This window comes from Aphelocoma coerulescens, chromosome 2 (assembly GCF_041296385.1).
Source record: "Aphelocoma coerulescens isolate FSJ_1873_10779 chromosome 2, UR_Acoe_1.0, whole genome shotgun sequence".
Taxonomy (NCBI): Eukaryota; Metazoa; Chordata; class Aves; order Passeriformes; family Corvidae; genus Aphelocoma; species Aphelocoma coerulescens.
In genome coordinates, this window is record NC_091015.1 from 165,957,948 (window position 1) to 165,978,183 (window position 20,236).

The 20,236-nt window shown below is 44.4% G+C and overlaps 1 protein-coding gene across 10 annotated transcripts in view; it reads right to left on the reverse strand.

Annotated features, from left to right (window-relative positions):
• Positions 1-20,236, reverse strand: part of TSNARE1 (t-SNARE domain containing 1) — a 464,136-nt gene that overhangs the window by 419,571 nt on the left and 24,329 nt on the right. The gene's annotated exons all lie outside the window — the stretch shown is intronic.

The window sequence follows — 20,236 nt, forward strand, 5'->3', positions numbered from 1 at the left end:
CATTTTAGTTTTTATTCTAGAAACAACACCTCTTGGCTACAAAAGCAGCCGATTTTGCTGCCACGGAAAAGCGCGGGTGCAACCCCAAGAGGCAGGTCCTGCATTAGACGAGCACCAGGCAGCTCTCAAGAGCTCACAAAAGGCCTTTTAATTAATACGCCTACTTGCTTTGCTCAGTTAACACCAGCGAGGAAGCCCTTCACACACTGCCTTCAGCTCTGGTCACTGTGGGCTGAACACTTAAAAAATCATTTTACATTAATAAACACTTCCTATACGAATGCTGTATACTTCCTACATACATGCTCTACACAGAAAGCTCAGTTAAAAAAAATAAATAAATAAAAAAAATAAAAAGGATGCAATTTCCCCAGAGAGAAAAATTCAGAGATAAAATTGGAGCAATGATTTATATCTGCCCAGAGCAGCAGAGCAGCAATCCCAGCCCTTGGTGACCTCTGTGCAAACACACCAAGCCAATTACACAGTGACAGAAGATTTTCCCCTCCTGGAGCAGCAGCTTCTTGTTGCTCGGAGTGAGAAACATCAGAAGACAGTGCAACAAGTGAGTGTGTGTCACTGAGCAGGCTGGGGACAACCAGCCTCGAGGTTTAATCAAGATTTGGATCCAATTGTGTGAGGGGTTTTGTAAACATTGATCTTATTGAGTTGTTACATCTGGAGGATGTAATTCCCAACGACCTGCTCATTTAACCTATGGAAATCACCACGGGGCAACTCAGCTAAGTCCTCCCACTCCATCCTCTCTTGTTTGCCAGGGTCTTTATTAGCAGATGAGTGCTAATCCACCTCATCCTTCAGCATCCTACACTTGGGACATGCCCAGCTGCACTTCCATGTCCTTTGGCAAGATAGAACTAACAAGGAAAACACAAACTTTTTAAAGCCACCAGTCAAAGCTGACAGCTGACAGAAGAAATGCTCTCATCTTCCTAGAGTGACAGAATAATTTAGGTTAGAAAATACCTTTCAGATCCATTAGTCCAAGTCCTAAGTACTGCCAAGACCACCACTAACCCATGTCCCCAAGTGCCACATCCATGCATCTTTAAATACCTCCAGGAATGGTGACTCAACCTTGTCCCTGGGTAGTCTCTTCCAATGCTTGAAAAACCTTTCAGTGAGGAAATTTTTCCTAATATCAAATTTAAACCCCCCTGGTGCAAACTGAGGCAGTTTCCTCTTGTCCTGTCACTTGCTGCTTGGGAAGAGTGGGCAGGACATGGTGACGTGCAGCCTCCCCGTGCCCTTGTTCTGCCCAGGACATCCCAGTTCCAGCTTCTTGTTGAGCCACATCATCACTGCTCTGGTTATAAGGATTATTTTTCTGCTGGTCATCCCAGAGCCCCTTTCCTTCACTCTTGTTTCTTTAGAAAGAAAACCAAACAACAGGGGCTGAGAGCTGGGAATTTGTGACTTCACAGCCATTCTTTTCTGCTCCAGGGAAAAAAAAAAACATTAGGAACAGTATGATGAGGAGCATGTAAGAGGTGAGTTTAGGTCTGGATTTCAACCATCACAGGCTCACTGTCCCTGTTTACTGCAGGATATTGCTTAGAGTAGCTAAACCCCAGGTGACTCCAGCAGGAGAAAGAAATACAGCAGCAGGCACTTCAGAAGATCCAAACTCAGCTCATCCTACCAGTGCCCACAAGGACACTAATTCCAGATCCCATCTGCTCCCCAAAAGGGGAAGTTATCCCTCCTCCTGACACGTTTACAATGGGGAAACCACCTCAACTCTCCAGCTGGTGCTTTGAGTCCTCCCCAATCTGCTCCACCTATGCTATGCACTCCATCATCTGCTTGGAACAGAGATAGGAGCATCCTTTTTTTAACACCCCAAACAAATGCACCAGCTTAATGATTATACTTTGGGCTTTTTGGGGGGTTTTGCCTATTTTCGTCTTTGTCTGAAGCATTCAACCATGGGACAAAATGATTTCTGCCTGCACTGAGAGAGGAAACACTCCTGACTGTTTAGGTGAGATTAACTTCAGGATTGTGGCCAGGCTGAGGAAATTGGTGGCAGAAATCCTTCATAGCCGGATAATGAGGTTGAGGCTTTATGAGTAATTCTTCTGAGTTATGCGCCCAGCACCTTGGGTGTGGGTGACACATTCCTTCCTCTCCTCCCTTTTTGAATGGGAAATGTCATCCAAGCACACAAACACAATATTTATTTAAAAAAAAAATAAAAATAGCAACAACACAATTCATGAGGTGGAGGCACAGATTGCATCTCACTTGTAAAATGTCCAATCAACTGCTATCTAGAGGAATTTCCTGGCTGGGTTCTCCAGGAACGTCCTCAAATTCCATCACAACCACAATCTACCCAAAATCCCCAGAATCTAAAGAGCCTCTGGGGTGGAAACCAGGACAATACCAAGCTAAATCAACAAAAACACTCCCCTGAACACCTCTGCTGTACCAATGCCTTAGATATGGAGAGATGAATCCAGGCTTCCTCACTCTCTGCTGCTGAGCCACCTAGCATCCATACCCATGGTCCCGCACACGCTGTCCACGCTGATGCCACATTCCTCCTCCCAGCCCAAATTGGCATCACTGGATTGCAACCAGCTCCTCCTTTTTGAGCAAGCAAAGGCTTTCACAAGGAGGTTACCTGAAGTTTTAATGCTGTCAGAGTTCAACTGCAAGGAAACTGAGAGGAGAAAGAGCCTTTTAGTGGAGATGCCTCTGCTCCAGCTGAAGCCATCACCTTTCATTACTCAGCTGCCTTTTTGGGAATTCTCCACGCCTTCCCCTCTGCCATGCCCAGGCACTAGACATGGAGATAGCTAATGACAGTTCCTGGTGGCATGACATCCACCCTGCTTCTCCTGGAGGATGAATGAGGAGATGGGACCAGGGAAGAAGGCTGAACTGGAGAGCTGGACAACTGGAGTCCTTCCAATCCAGTAACTCCGGCCCAAAAGACTGAGGATGCAAAGATCCTTCAGGGTCAGAACATTTCTCCTAGGGATAGGAAGAGGTCAAGGAACACACACAGGTGGTTACTCACAGGCTGTACAGACTAACTCATGTCTGCGTGGTTTGTTTTATCGTTCCCCAAATTCCTGCTTTGCTTGCTTATTCCCCAGCCAACCCACTGCACTATTCCAGCAAAATAAGCACAATCCTGAAAAGTTTGGAAATTATTATGATGGGCTCGCGAGCATCTTCCGTCATGCGGAACTAAAATTAAAAAGTACACCCGCCCTCGCCTCACTCCCTGAAATCCATCAGGCAGAAACTTCCCTGTGTCACGTCAAGAGACTCCGACAGCTGAAGGAGCTAATGGGAAACTGCACTTCCAGCTGCTCCCAGGCTTCAGAGCAGGGCTTCAGCCCCAGTACCACGTCTGTTCCGGCAGACCAGCCCCTGCCTGAGACAAAACAAGTTTCCTCCAATTCAAATGGATATGAGATAAACAGAGGAATAGTGGTTTAGAGACATTTTGGAGAAGGAAAAGGCAACCATGTGATTTTCTCTGGAAAAAATTGCTGAAGAGCTCATGCATCTTCTGGCTGTGCCATCACACTGACACGAGAGAAGTGAAAAATAGAAACCAGAAGAAAACTGATTCAATATCTGCAAAAACCTCTGGGGACAGGTGGGAGCAAACACAAAGTTCAGGGGCAGCAACACAATGACACCTCACGAGGTTGGGCATCCCTAAGGAGAAAAAGCTCCTGAGAATCACAGAATAGCTTGGGCTTCAATGGGAGCTTAAAGATCATCTCGTTCCAAGCCCCTGCATGGGCAGGGACACCAGACCAGGTTGCTTCAAGCCCCATCCAACCTGGCCTTGAACACTTCCAGGGATGGGGCAGCCACAGCTTCCCTGGGCAACCTGTGCCAGGGCCTCACCACCCTCACAGGGAGGAATTTCTTCTCAAGATCTTATATAAACATGCCCTCCTTTCAGTCTGAAGCCATTCCCTCTTGTTATACCCCTCCATACCATTGTTCAAAGTCCCTCTCCTGCTCTCTTGAAACCCTTTTAGGCACTGGAAGGGGCTCTCAGCTTTCCCTGGAGCCTTCTTGTCTCCAGGCTGAACAACCCCAACTCTCTCAGCCTGTCTCCATAGCTCCAGCCCTGTGATCAGCTTAGTGGCCCTCCACCTGAACCACCTGGGCAAACATCTCCACCCTCAATGCAATATCAACAGAGAGGCTTGGGACAAAGCTGTAACACTGCACTACCAGACCAGGGCAAACCCCTGATAGCTGAGCTACAGCTTGTGTAAGGACTCTGCAACTCCAGCTCAGGTGAGCAGTTCTATCAGAGGGAACACTGGGACAGACACTGACTCACACCCCTGAAATCATTGTGAAAACCCTGTTCAGCAGCAAGGCACCAGTATGGCAAGACAAGACATTCACAAGGTCTTGCTGCAAACCCTGACTGATATTTCTTTTGCTCATGCCCGTGGCTGATGGTTCCTTCACGGCTCATCACACCATCAGGACCACAGCAAGAAAACTGACACCCTCTCAGACACCTTTTGGGACAGCAAACACAGCTGCCTGCTATTGAAGGCTATTTTGGGTTTGAAATTGAGATGCAAATTGCTGCCAAAACAACCACCATGGGTGAGCTGTTGCTTTTTCTCTTGAAATGAAGAGACATTTTCCATTTCTTCCCTCCCATTCCTTCTACTGATTTTACCATATTTCTTAGAGAAGGAAACAGCAATTGCATGACTCAGAGGGAGAATCATCTTCTGCCCATCACAGAAATGCTCATGTGCACAAAAGGAGCTGGGTGAGACACGGTCTTTTGTCCCAGGCCATGGTTACCAGACTGGCACAGCTCTGTAATGTGCCCAGGAGAAAAAACAGGCAAGAAAAGAAGAGCAGAACCAAGAGTCAGAGGCTAAATTTGCAGGCCCGTGATGAATAGAAAGAGGTTTCCTCCAAGGAGCCACCAAGCCAAACATGAAAGTCCTCATCCCATGTGCAGAGGAGGTCACAGGAGGAGAAATCGACAACTTTCTGCATGGAAGAAGCTGTGTGGGATCAGGTCAGGATGATCAGTGTGGTCAAGGGATAAAAACCATGCCCAGGAGCAAAGTGAAAGCCACAGCCCTCAGCGATACCCACAGTATCTCATCACTATGCTGACTCCCCTCCTGCACATGCTTTAACAGTTTGGAACACAGCTCCAGAAAACATTGTGGTTGACTGGAATGTATTTCCCATTTTCTCCACTTTTACCGCATTTTTATTGTGGTGCCCAAATATCCAATTGTTGAAAAGGGGGAGGGGGGGCTGGTAGGGCACATGAAGAAGCACCAGGAGAAAATGGTTCCTCTGAGGCAGGAAGAGAGGTCTGAAAACAGCCTCTTGCACTGCAACAAAAGTCTTACCATAGGAACAGGAATGTGATCCCCTGCAAAACTGCAAAATTCACTTGATGGTGTGCAGATATTTACAGCCCCCAGGGATGTTTTCACAGTTATGATTCCTCCTTATCCCTAATACAGCTGACAGCAACACATGAAGGATCTGGAGATTCAGTGCAGGGGAAGACAACTCGCAAAGGCATCAAGGCATCAGTGCATTTCAGCAGGGCCTCCAGAGTCAGTTATCTGAGGCTTTAGACTTCATTGGCGGCATTTATGAGTTTAAAAATGCATATAAGGCTTCAACATCCTCTCCCAGCCGCTCTCTTTAGGATGCAAATGCAGTTTAACACAATTATGCAGGACAGAAAGCCCAGACATTCTACAGGATCAACTGCATTCCAGTTGTCAGGGAAAATAAAGAGACACCAGCTCAACAGGCAGGCTGGACAAAAGTCTGTTGTCATCTCTGCATGATTTTCAGATCAGCACAGGACTGTGTAAGGAGGAAGAGCCTTTTTCTAAAAGGCATCAAGCCCTGCTACAGCTCTACATGGGGGAAAAAATTGCCAAAAAATAATCAAGTAATCCTATATTTGTTGGCAAGAAAATACAAATTAAGAAATACAAATAAACTTCATAAAAAAAAAATCTCATCTTTAAAACTGGGAGAAAACAAAACTCCAAGAAAGTTGCCAGGGCACATTGCTCCATTTAGGGACGTAAATAAAGCAGGGAAGGAGTAAATGAAGGAAGGCAAGTTTAGATTGGGTATTAGGGAAGAAATTCTTTACTATACAGGTGGTGAGGCCCTGGCTTTGGTTGCTCAGAAAAGTTGCGGACTCACCATCCCTGGAGATTGAAGACCAGGTTGGATGGGGCTTGAAGCAACCTGGTCCAGTGAAAGGCATCCCTGCCCATGGCAGTAGCGTCAGAATAAGATGATGCTTAAGGTCCCTTCCAACCCAAACCATTCCATGATTCTGTGATTCTCTGTGTTATCTGAAATTCCCAACTTTAGGACAGAAAAGAGAGAGGAGAGAGAAAAGGAGAAAGCTCTCAGTGTGAGGCTTCTGGAAGCCCAAGGCATTTATTTCCATTGCTCAGGTTTCAGAACCGAGAAGCTGACAAAGTGTCTGGAGGTACCTTGAAACATTTCCCATCACGACTGCTCTTTGCAAAGGAGAAGCAACTTGAAATTGGCAGGAAGTAGGTACTTTTATATGATTTGTCATCTTTCACAGAAAAATCAATCATCCCTAATTCTAGGTATTTCTTTTTTTTTCTATCAAAAGACCTAAATAAAGCATTTCTGTTATTGCAGACTGCAATTAAAAAAAAAAAAGAAACAGATTTATTAAATCTTCTGGAGCATCTCATCTATGAAGACAGAATGAGAGAGTTCACGTTGTTCAGCCTGGAGAAGAGAAGGATCCAGGCACACCTTAGAGCACCCTTTTAGTCCTAGAGGAGCTCCAGGAGAGCTGGAGAGAGACTCTGGACAAGGACCTGGGGTGACAGGACAAGGGGCAATGGCTTTCAGCTAAAAGCAGAAGGATTTGGATTAGATACTGGGAAGAAATTCTTTACCATGAGGATGCTGAGGCCCTGGCACAGGTTGCCCAGAGAAGTTGTGGCTGCCTTATCCCTGGAAGTGTCCAAGGCCCGGTTGGACATGGCTTGGAGCAACCTGGTCTAGTGGAAGGTGTCCCTGCCCTGCCCTGCCCTGTCCTGTCCCTTCCAAACCAAACCATCCTGTGACTCTGTTAATGATTTTTGGATCTACCCCTGAACTCCCCAGTGACTGTAGAGGACCTTCAGGTGGCAACAGAAACACTGACAATACATTTCTAGGAGAAATTAGAGAGATCTTAACTTGTGCTTCTCTTTCTACACAACGAGGATCAGGAGGCTCTCAGAAATCATCAGTTTGGCTGCTCTATCACTGCAAGAAGTGAGATGGAAAACCACCTGAGGACAGGTACAAGGTGCCAGGTGCTGTGTTTGCACACCTGACATGCTGAAGGAGCATTGGGCCACTCCCACATCCCTGTGCCTCCATCTCCCACCCTAAATCTTGCACCATAGCACTGACCTTTGGGAAGTGCTTTGAGACCTCTGGGTCTGTTATACAAACTCGGGTGTTTCCACCTCGCGTCCAGGTAATCTGACACAAATCACTGCAGAGAAATAATGGTGTGGCCTATCTGAAAATAGACAGAAATCCCCACCAAAAACATCTAAGTCGTCATGATAGAAAAATAAATCTGGGCAGATTGTTGCTTGCATTGTGTGAATCATCATGTTGTTATAGCAACTTCGTATCTGCACCCAATCTGAAAACCAAGCACAGCTGAAATAATATAACAGCATTAAGTTAAAATGATATATAACAAGACAAAAATGGATCGGCTCGATCTCCGAGGAGCACCCACACTTCTTTCTCACCCTCTTCCCTCCCTTTGAAAACATTGCTTTGCTGTATTTAAACAATAAAATTAAAAAAAAAAAAAAAACAAACCACCAGACTTGGAGCTCATGAAGAAGAGGAGCACTAATGAGCTTTTGAATTCAAGGAGAATCTCCAAAATGAAAAATCATAGAATCATGGAATCACAGAATCATTTAGGTTGGAAAGGACCTTAAAGATCATTTTGCTCCAACCCCTCTGCATGAGCAGGGATATTTTTCACCACCTTTAAATAAAAACAAGTTCAATTCCTAATTATAACCACCAGACCCAGCCAACTGCCCCTATTATTCCCATGTACTCCAAAATTCATGAATTGAATGAATTACATAAATTTTATAAATTTTTTTATCTTTTTAATTTATTTTTTTTTAAATTCATGCAGTGCAGGAATTATATAAATATATGTGCACACTGTGTCCTGCTCTGTTCAGGAGTCCTGAGCAGAGATTCCAGCCCGACCACAACATGTAGAAGCGAGAAAAGGGATGCAGAAGTTCTAGTTTTCAAACTGCAGGTCTGTATGGTTATGTTATTGCTGGAGAAAAAATCAAAAGTGTCACCAAGGTTCTTTCCATAAGAGCAGCAAAGGAAGAAAGGTAAATAAACAGAATTGTTTCAGGGACTTGGCAGGAAAGTACAGCTCCTCTGCAAGGCAAGGGGAGCCCACCAACCTCCAAAACACTGCAGGTGCCTTGAAAGACACCACTGTGCTCCAATTAGTGCCAAGAATGACCAGAAAGCACCACGGGGCACTGAACTGCTCCTCTCCCCATGCAACGCTGCCAGCAACAAGGTTTGAAGGAGAAAGAAAGGAAATGGAAAAGGAAGAAGCTCGGGAGATTTTCAAATTTTGCTCTTGATGTTTCAAGCAAATTAAGACCAAATAAACCCCAAAATAGAAAAAGCAACCCACAAACCCACAGCTCTAGTCCCAACAAAGGCCTATTAGTCTTAACAACAGCACAAAAGTGACTCAATTAATTAAAAGCAAATAAAAAGAAGCAGCCTAACTTATTCTTTCAGAGTTCAAGACAGCAAAAGCACCAGTCTGCCCCAGACAGAACTGTATTTTTTCTTTTCTTCTTTTTCTTAAATGCATTTATTCATTAAGGCTTCCTCGTAGGCTGTGTAATGAGTCACTGCTTGCTTCTCTATGAAGTGCAAAGGGATGGAGAGGAATAGGATTTAAATGGAGGATGGAGACACTCACAAAGCCTGTTAGAAAAGCTTGAAAAGCTTTTGAAGGAATCACAGATAAAGCGAGGCAACTCCTCACATGGACCCCAAACCCTTTTCTCTATCAGCAGACCTTTCCCAGGGTCTAAGCCTGACTGTCTCCTCGCTTACAGCCAGCACAGAAAACCACCCCCTCTCCTCCACGGAGCTTTCTTCCTCCCCACAAGAGCTTGGGATGAGAAATCCAGAGCTCAAGAAGGAAGCAGGAGCGATGCTGCTCCTCCCATGGACCCGGTGGCCCACAAGTGTGGATGTGGTTATCTCTGCACCAGGGAAATATGAGCAGGGGGGGTCACATCAGTTGGTATCATCAACAGCACCAGGAATTTTATGGCTTTTACCCTGGCAGCCAGAGAAGCCCCAGCAGCCTCCAGCTCAGAGTGAGCCACATATGTCCAACTATTCCACAGTTTTTCCAAGAATCACAGAAACACAGAAGGGTTTCTGTTGGAAGGGACCTTGAAGATCATCTGGTTCCAACTCTCCTGTCATGGGCAGGACACCTTTCACTAGAGCAGGTTGCTCCAAGCCCCACCCAACCTGGATTTTCAGTGGGGAGGAAGAGTCTGTCCAATCCATCAGATGAGTAACACCAAGCTCAGTGAAGACAAACTCTCCCGTCATCAGCCTTATCTCAGACTAGATCTGGAATATGCTGATTTGGTCCCCCAATTACTGTCAGGATTTTCCCCAGACTCTCCAGGTCCTTTGCATCCTCCCACCACAAGTTTTGAGGAAGCAAAGCCAGCACGGAGATGTGACACAAGTCTGCAAAGTGGCTGAACAACACGAAGGGCACACGTGTCACTGCAATAAACACAAATCTCAAGAAAAGCACAACCTGAGCCCAAACCCACTGCTGTCCAGTAAGGACTCCCATCTTGTCCATGTGTAGAAGTAGAAAAAACATGCAATAGATACTAGGACAAAATAAATATTAGGAAGAAATTCTTCTCTCTGAGGGTGGTGAGGCCCTGGCACAGGTTGCCCAGAGAAGCTGTGGCTGCCCCATCCCTGAAGGTGTCCAAGCCAGGTTGGACAGGGCTTGGAGCAACTTGGGATAGTGGAAGGTGTCCCTGCCCATGGCAGCAGTTGGAATGAGGTGATCTTTAAGGTCCCTTCCAACCCAAATCGTTCTCTGATTCTTTTTTTCTGTGAATATTGCTCTGGTGACAGCCACGATCATGTATAATTCCCCATGGCAGAGATCTTCTACCTTCCCTAGAGTGGTGTCTCTCACTTTTCTAACATTTATTCTATCTGAGAAAAAGAAAAATTAAACCAGAAAAAAAAAAATAAACAAAAGCCAAACTCGAAAGTGACAAAAAGCCCCCACAGAATCCAAAATAAACTTAAAAACCTCCTAAATACAGAATCTAGGGGAACTTTTTGTTGCCACCTAGACCCCTTCCAAAGGGTTCACATGCCAATCTAATAATAAAGCTGTCATATGGGGTGATGTGATTTTAGCTTTCAAGCTGAAGGTTGCTATGGGAGGCTGTTCCCAGCAGCAGCGCTGCACAGCATTTGTAAAAGCCCTTTCCAGCATCAGACTTTTGATTTTTGAGTAGGAAAAAATTCACTACTTTTGTTTTTAAGAAGTCCCATAAAAAGCAGCAGTGCTGGAGAAAAATGTAGAGAAAAGAAGTGAAATAAAAAATGGGGCTGTAATTCAGATGCCTGTAGAAATGTGGATGCAGTAAAATCCCAAAGCTAAAGCACCAGGAAAACCTAATTTTTTTCAAATCGGTGCACATCAGCTGAGTTGCTGCATTTGCCAACACCAGGTTTGCTGGGATGTGGCAGAAGTTAAAGACAATCAGATGATCTCCGGTGCTGTATGAACGAGGTGCAGAAATGGGAACAGTTATTGCAGTGCCTCTGCTGAGGGCTTCTCCTGTGCACTGAGATCTTGACTCAGATAAAAATGAGGCATCACTTCACAACAGGTTGAGGAAGTTTACCCAGCTTTTTAGAAATAAAAAAAAAAAAAATACAGGGATTTGTGCAAGGAATGAAATATTATGTGTGTATGTATATATATATACACACACAGAGTTATGTAAAGCTGGTCAAACACAATTGACTCTCTTGAAACTAACAAACAAGTAAACACAGAAGATATTTTCTACAGCAATCTGTAAGATTTAGGAGACTGTTACAACCTGCAGGATTTACAGAGGAAACACAGTAAGAAGGAGGATTTAACACAAGGATAGAGCCCTGAAGCAGCAGGAGGAGATGCAGTCACTTTTTACCTTTACACAATGAGGTGAAGACTCTGAGTTATAAAAGGCTTTCAATTCATGTTGCCAAAGCCTCCAGCCATTAAGAACCTTAAATCCTTGCAGGTTAAGTAAAGGAGAGTTGGTAGATGGGATCTGTGGATGGGGATGAATATCTAGAGAGCAAACACATCCCAACTGGAGATGAGAGCACAGGAGAGCACACAGCCAGCTCCCTGCCCATACCCAGGATATGGAGAACAGTGACGATCAAGATCATCCAGTTCCACCCCCTGCCATGGGCAGGGACACCTTCCACTACCCCAGGTTGCTTCAAGCCCTACCCAACCTGGCCTTGGACACTTCCAGGGATGGGGCAGCCACAGCTTCTCTGGGCAACCTGTGCCAGGGCCTCACCACCCTCACCGGGAAGAATTTCTTCCTGATATCCCATCTAAGTCTGCCCTCTGTCAGTTTAAAGCCACTCCCTCTTGCCCTGTCACTCTATCCCTTGTCCAAAGTCTCTCTCCAGCTTTCTTGGAGCCCCTTTAGGCTCTGGAATGGGCTCTAAGGTCTCTCTGGAGCTTTCTTTCCTCCAGGCTGAGTTCAATGATTTTTTGCCTCAAGTCTTCAGTGGGAAGTGCTACAGTGACACCACTGAGATGTTCCTTCTTCATCAAGAGCCAGGAGGCAAGAAACCCTATAGACAGATTCCAAGCAGAAATTTCTGTGATGTCAAAGGTTTTGGACCCAATGTAAACTCTGATGGAAACTATACACTATGAAATCTTAAAAGAAGAAAAACTGATTTGAGTCTGATCTTCAGATAAGCAACTGAGATGCTACAGCAGAGAGATTTCCAAAGCACAGATCCAGCTTGGGCCCTGCACCCCACTGATTTCACAGTTTCTGTGTCTGAGACAAAATATCAACAAGGAACAGAGAATCTTTTGTCAAAAAAGCTTTTACCAGAACATACAAATAACCCAAAAGGAACCCCTGACCAACGAGTCAGAATTTGTTTAAATGTCCAAACCCCAAACATCAGAAGCCCACAGTACCAGGCAAAACAAGAGCCATCACTGAGATGCACTGGCTGCAGTGGCACTTCCAGGCACACATCATTCAATTAAAGTTATTACATTAATTTAGGTTTTTTGCTTAAACCGGACCAAATTATTGCAGAAGACCTCACTATCAGCCCTAGGCTTTGAAATGCAGCCAGCCCACCACCACCACCCACCTACCCTCCACATCCCCAAAACCCCTCCCTCCCCAGCACTCTGCTAATAAACTCAGGGATGTCCTTCCCAGAGGTCTCAACGCCTTGTCAGCAGAAATTCAAATCAATCCAGCCCTGGAAGCAGCTGCAGCAAATAGCTCAATCACGTTCATCATTTTAACTTATCCTATTTATGAATCAGGTCAAGCTTGAAATCTCCATTTACATTATCAGCCTTCATGATATTAAGATAATCATGCAGAGGACTGATTAAAGGTTCCTCGTAACTTTGGAGTGCAGGAATTACCATACAATAACACTTTATCTACTCCAGTGTCCTTTGTGACTGACAAGAATACTTTCTTCCCTAGAAAATAGGACAAGGAACAACATGCTGAACAAGAAGGCGCTGCCAATACTAAATCTAAGAGTAACAGGGCAGTGGGTACTGTACACATATCTCCAAAAAAACCACGAAGATCACCATTTTTTAAAACAGAACAGGTTGGGCAGGGCTTTGAGTAACCTGGTCCTGCCCCTGCCCATGACAGGGGGTTGGAACTGGATGGTCTTGAAGGTCCCTTCCAACCCAAACCATTCTGGGATCCCAATATCTGCTGAAAGTCTCTGAGAAAAACAGAGATCTTCAAGCTGCCTTGAATTACCTTTATTTTATCTCGCCTGTATGAAAGGACACTTTGATTTTTCCAGACTAATACTGAAAATCACCTGAAATGGTTCTCCAAGGGGCCTCAATTTCTCTCAGCCCTGCTTTGATGGGAAGATGAATCCTGCAGCCTCCTGACACCCAGAAATACTCTGCCGATGCTCTTAAAGCCCGTTCTCTGTTGTCCCTCCTGCAGCTGCAGCACCTGCACAGCATCACCAGGTCACTGCTGCAGCTCTGACAACAACCACCAAAACATAAGAAAAAAGCAATTCCCATCTTCTCAAGGAGCTTTCACTCTGCTGTTCACCTCCAGCTTGCTGTTTTTCCTCCTACAACAAACAAAATGTAATATCATTCTGCTATTTTTGTGAAGAGATGTTTTATCCAGAGGTTGGGGAAAGGGAAATAATCTCTAACCTGATTTTAAGATTATTTAAAGAGGGTAAAAAAAATAGAAGGACATATGCTTGTAAAACAGTCTTATGTGGGGAAAAAATACAGGAATACTTTGTTGGAAGTGCTTCACTTCTGATACCAGCTATTAAGAATGTAGATATAATCCTTTATTTATCTCATTTGCAGCAAGAAAACTCTACACGCAGAGAAAGAAAAATCACATGGGATATAATCCAACAACAAGCTCCCCCATTAACTCAAGAACGATGTTCTATTGAATATTTCAAGCATGATTACACTGTAACAAAATGGCACCATGCCACCAAGTCCTGTAAATTATTTTCTCTCAATACTTCCCTTCCTTGCAAAGATGCCAGGAGGCTGGATAAAAAAAGTTCTCCTGGATCAAAATAAAAGGCACAGAAGAAACAAGGAGGATCCTTCAAGTGACCATCCCAACATTTGTCCCAAAGTGGAAAGATGACCTTAGCAGATGGTGTTGCACCTTCTAGGCAGGATCTGGGTTGGGAACTATTGTACCAAGGGGTTATTTTCTGCAAAGGAATTAAATACACAGGATGTAAAATGATGGCAACCTGCTCCAAGTCATAATTTTGAATGCAGTTAATGCTTCTGCTTCGATTTTAGGGCTTCCAGTGGTAGAAAAATTTCACCTTAGTTTCTCTAATGTGGAAAAACACCACAAACTGCAGAGATGAAAGCTCAAAACAGCTCCCTGGGTGATGCATGAGCTCAGAGGGATCCCAGGTCCAGTGAGCTTTGACTGGGAATCATGGCTGTCTTTTTTCCAGTCATGACTTAAGGAGGAAGCAAACACAAACAGAATCCCAAATATTGCCAAGTCCAGGTAGTGAGGCTGTAACACAGCTAATTAAATACATTGTCAAAGATTTTCCGATCATTCAAAGGATTGGGATGTGCAAGAAGAGGCTTTCGGGGGTATGAACAGCAGCCAGAGTGCTGAGTGAGCACATCTGAAAGCGGTAAACACTAACATGGATTCAATTTAAATTCCCTGAATGTGTTAGGGAACAGAGAAGGGAGAAAAATCCAAGTTCACCCACATAACTGAAGTGTTATGTCTACAAATCCAGCTCTACAGCCAAGGAAGAGAGACCAGAGTCTCCCCAAAGGTGCTCCACTGACCATGGAAGGCGTCACAGGTCTCCAGGAACTTCAAGTCCCTTGGGACTGGTGTCATCACTACCTGAGCCTGAACATAGAAACGAACACAACCAGGATAAGCAACCTGGTCTAGTGGAAGGCAACCCTGCCCATGGTGGGGGTTTGGAACTGGATCATCTTTAAGGTCTGTTCCAACCCAAACCATTCTGTGATTCTGTGATTCTGTGATCATGGGGGACATCAGTTGATGGGCAAAGAAGGGGGATGACATGTCAAGTCCCTCACAGAAGATCATGGTCTCCAAAATGCCAACTCACTGCCTTCTTGAGCATATAAAATGATTTTTCCTCTTATTCAGAAATTTTACCTCAATATGGCTTAGAATTATCTACAGTAGGCCCAATAAATGTAAAACAATGATGGAGAGGAAGTGTTGTAGCAGGCACACTCCTAACAGAAACTGAAGCCAATGAAAGGAACTGAATGTCATCACTGGCACCTCAAAAAGAAACTTTGCCCAAGGCTAATCCTTTCAGCTGAGCAATGGTACGCATAGGAAAGAAGACAATAGTATAAAGACTATTATAAGGAAAAATATAATTATTATAGATCGCTATAACATAAAATTCACCATTCAGAGGGTGGGGAGGCCCTGGCACAGGTTGCCCAGAGAAGCTGTGGCTGCCCCATCCCTAGAAGTGTTCAAGACCAGGTTGGATGGGGCTCAGAGCAACCTGGTCTAGTGGAAGATGCAGGGGTGTTGGAAATAAGTGATCTTTAGATCCCTTACAACCCAAACCACTGTAGAATTCTATGAAAATTATAAGGTAAAAGTGGTGGTGCAGTGTCATTTGATTCTTAATCTTTTTAATAGTGAAGGAGCTCAGAAGATGTTGAGAGATGAAGACTTGAAACGCTTCTAGCCCCATGAAGACTGGGCAGAGAAAGGAATCACACTGAAACAGTGAGTTTGATTTGGAAACTGGCACCAGATACAGCAGAAACAGACTCAATAAGAAACAGTTTAGAGAAAAATCTCTCAGCTTCCTACTACATACTAGAAAAAAAAAAACACAGCAAATCTCCCTCAAGAAAAAAAAGAAGTCAGGAAATAGTCAAGAGATGAGAAAATCTTTTGAATAACTGACCTATAGCACAGCTTTTGGAGGCCAAGAACTCCAGGATCCAAAGGCACAGGGAAGCACGTAACAAGACCAGCCAAAGTTGCCATAACTAAGTTGCAACATGAAATGCTGAAGCCAAGCCTTAGCAATTTACCATCAGGAGAAACCCAGGGAGGAATGATCACCACATTTGCATACCAGGACACTGCTTGCTCTTCTTTTGAGCACGTTATTACTGATCACCATCCAAAAGAGAGATTCTTGAACTAAATGAAGCCTGTGGCTCTCTAGGCAATTCCTAGAGTACTTATAATTAAAGGCACCATTAAGCCTTCAGAGAAGCAGATGCCAATCCATGTCAAAAGTTACCCAGCTGAGCAGGGTCTAATTACACTGAATTCAAGAGATACATCACATCCCCAACAGATGTCGTTTCATAGGAAGCTTTTTCCATATCTCACAATCTTAAGATCATTTGAGATGTTCTCGCCTGTATTATCCCTTTTCTTTGGACAAGAAAAGACCATCCAGAGGAGTCTGCCTGCAAGCTTAAGATGGGGTAAGTGGCAAACAGAAGAAAAATACACTGATACAGTGGGGAAGCCAATTTGGAAAAATATATTTTTTTAAGTTTACATGGAGAAACAATTCCTTCCTTCCCATTTTACACTTTTTTTTGGTGGTAGGATGATATTTTGGGCTCCCTTTTTTTGCATGTTTATTCAGGGTCTGTACAGCCAAGCAACTGCACATTCTTGTGAACTAGTAAATGCTACAAGCCTGGTTCATCCATTCCCAAAAAAGAGTTTTATGAATGATGTAAAACAACAATTAAGAGCCATGAAAAGGGTTCTTGCACAGCCTGGTCCAGGCGGCAGAACAACCCAAACTACCTTTTGGATTAAGACACTGATCAAGTTTTATCCTCTGCATTTAAATGGGAAAAGAGAGTCCAAATCAACTCAGAAGCAACCATCATAGAAGATACCAAAAATATTATCATCTAAACACAGAAAGGTCAAAAAATAAATTCTTAACTGCCTTCTCAACATAACGCAGGAAGCACATCTATTCTTAAGCATTCACCAAGGCCAGTGAGTTTGGGAAAAAGACAGATGGGAGGATATGTAGGAGAATATGTTCTCTGAATACTTCCACAAATAAGCCTATTTGACTTGACTACCAAAAGTCAAGAGAGATGCTGTGTCACAAGGGATGCAGAAGTCACAGGAGATGCATTTCTTGACATTCCCCTCCAGGAGTGAGATCTTCTTGAGCAGAGAGAGGAGTCTTTACTACTTGTTCCCATGGCACTGCCTCCAGACACTCATCCTATAGTTTTCTTATAGGTTTAAACAAAATGGCCCCATGGCTGTGGAGTGTCAGATGTCACTTTTTCAGCCTTTCCCAGCAACATGGTGATGATCATCAGAAAGAATGACAGTGATATGAGAATCATCCGTGGTCTGTACTGAACTTCCCTTTTGCTGGTCCCATTCTCCTGCCTTTTCAGCTGCTGCTGTAACTTGAAGCTGTTGGACAGCTTCAACAAATTGGAGAAAAGAGAAAAATAAATTTTAAAAATCCTAAACTATAGTCATCAGCCTGAAAATCAAGGGAAATATTAGGGGTAGGAACACTTCTCCTATGAAGACAGGCTGAGAGAGCTGGGGTTGTTCAGCTCGGAGAAGAGAAGGTTCCCGGAGACCTCAGAGCCCCTCCCAGTACCTAAAAGAGGCCTACAGGAAGGGTGGAGAGGGACTTTTTGCAAGGGCATGGAGTGATAGGACATGGAGGAATTGCCTTAAACTGAAGGAGAGTGGGTTTAGATGGGACATTAGGAAGAAATTCTTCCCTGTGAGGGTGGGGAGGCCCTGGCACAGATTACCCAGAGAAGCTTTGGCTGCCCCATCCCTGGAAGTGTCCAAGGTCAGGTTGGATGGGGCTTGGAGCTGCCTTGGATAGTGGAAGGTGTCCCTGCCCATGGCAGGAGTTTGGAACTAAATGGTCTTTAAGGTCCCTTTCCAACCCAAATGATTCTGAGATTCTGTGATTCTATGAATCAAAGAAAGAAAGATAACTGAACACCAGGGTGGAGAAATAGACCAAACCACACTTGCAGCAATTACCCAGTGAGTGGATAATCTATGAGAAAACAAATGGGAAACCAACCAGGTTTATGGTTTCTCCACGGTGGTGGAGGTGGCAAGTAGACACAGAAAGTGGCAGATGAAGTGCCAGGAGGTGAAAGGCACATCTGTGGAGAATGAGGCGCCTTCTACTTGCTCTTCAGCAGATGGAGTGTGGAGAGCAGATGGAGATATTCCTTCTCAGGATCATGTTTTAGCCATTTCTTTTGTGACATCCTGGCTGGTGTCCCCATCAGAAGCAAGGCCAATCTTGGTGGTGTAACCAAAAGTAATGGAGTCAACCACTAATGCTCCAGTTCTGAAGTCACTTTCATGTGGCAGCACAATGTTAAGGGTTGGACTTGATTCTGTAATTCTGTAATTCCAAACCGGGCCATGAAGAGGGATGGAACACCTCTCCTATGAGAAAACACTGAGAGAATTTGGATTGTTCAGCCTGGAGAAGCAAAGGCTCCAGGGTGACCTTCATTGTGGCTTTTCAGTACATGAAAGGGGGAGGCTGTAAGAGAGCTGGAGAGGGACATGTAGTGATAGGACAAGGGGGGATGGCTTCAAACTTAAGGAGAGCAGGTTTAGATTAGATATTAGGAAGGAAAAATTCTTCCCTGTGAAGGTGGTGAGACCCTGGCCAGACTGGGCAGGGCTTGGAGCAACCTGGTCTGGTGGAAGGTGTCCCTGCCCATGGCAGGGGGTTGAACGAGATGATTTTTAAGGTCCATTCCAACCCAAACCATTCCATGATTACATGATTCAGCAACTTAAGTTTCTCATATACATAATCTGACAAGCATCAGAGTATCAGTGTACTGCATCCCAAAAATCCCCTGTAAGAAGCAGGTGTCCCACAACCAGAGGCCTGAAGACTCTGTTCTTGCTTCTCAAGTATCCTGTGCTCAGCCAGCAAATTACAGTTTGTTTCCAACATAAATCTGTTGTGCTGCAACAAATGAATCCACCCACATTACTCTCCCATTGTTGAAGAAACTGGGACCATAATTAACAGAAAAGTGTCCTTCAGTTAAACAGTGACCTGATTTTTGTCACTTTAATCCAAAAATTAGATCTGTATCATTCATTGCATGAATTTGCTTTTCTATTCTAAGGATTTCTCGCCATCTTGACTGCAAACAAAACATAGGGTCTTGTTTGCAGTCAAGTCAGAGCAAAACTAATGAATGCCAACACAGCTGGATCTCAACAGCCCTTCCGCTAAACTGCCGAGTAAAAATTAAGGGAGTGACAGAGATTACCAAGAAAAATACAGCAACACACCTGTAGGTGTCCAATCAAAAGTCATTTCATGGAGAGGGAAACAATTCCAGGTGCAGAGGAAGCATGCAAAGGAAGGCACACATAGCAGAGTTTGCATTAGTGCAGCTGCCTTTACTGCAATGACCCTAATTGGCACTTCCAGATGTGAGGCAGGAAAATTTGATGATGGGAGCATCTTCGCCTGTAACCCTAGAAAATCTAGGCTGAAGGAGACAGAGCTCTATACAAGCCGTATGTGAAGAAAAAAATGAAAATTAAAAATCCCTTCTTTCTTTTCCACATATTGAGCTGGTTAAAGCAGTCCACGTTCTCCAGTTGCCACCAGCAGCATTTATTTATCACCATCCTCAATTCTGAAAGCAAACTCCAAGTGATAACACACGATCTCCCTGCAAAACCAAACAGAGATGGATGGAGGACGAGGGGTATAATTTAAGACAGTTTACATTGCTCACAGTACCAGGAACACTGCATTCAGGCTGCAGGAAAGGTCATTAGTAAATTGAAGGCAGCAGAAGATAACAGAAAAGTTTACAAACAACATTTCAACAGGAAAAAAAATGAGCTTTTTTGGCCATTCAGGGAAAAGAGCAACCAGAGAGGAAGTTTGGATGTGCAAAAGCCTTCCTCACTCCAGGCAGAGGAGCGAGCTCATCTCCAGTGCTCATGATGGAGCACACAAGATCTGCATCATCTGCCATCAATAGTAGCACCCAGTGTGACGGGAACCTCCTCCTTGGCAAAGTCATCCATACCAACAGAACAGTTTGGAGTCATCTCCTGCCTCGCAGATGGCGCATTCCTGTTAGTGCAGAAGCCTGGGGAGCCAGGATCTCCCTGCAGCAGAGTGCATGGGATTGCTGCCCTGAGCTGGCTACGCTTCAGCTTTCAGCCTTTTTGTGAACACTACAGGAGATAAGCACTGAGACACAGGAGATAAGCAATGT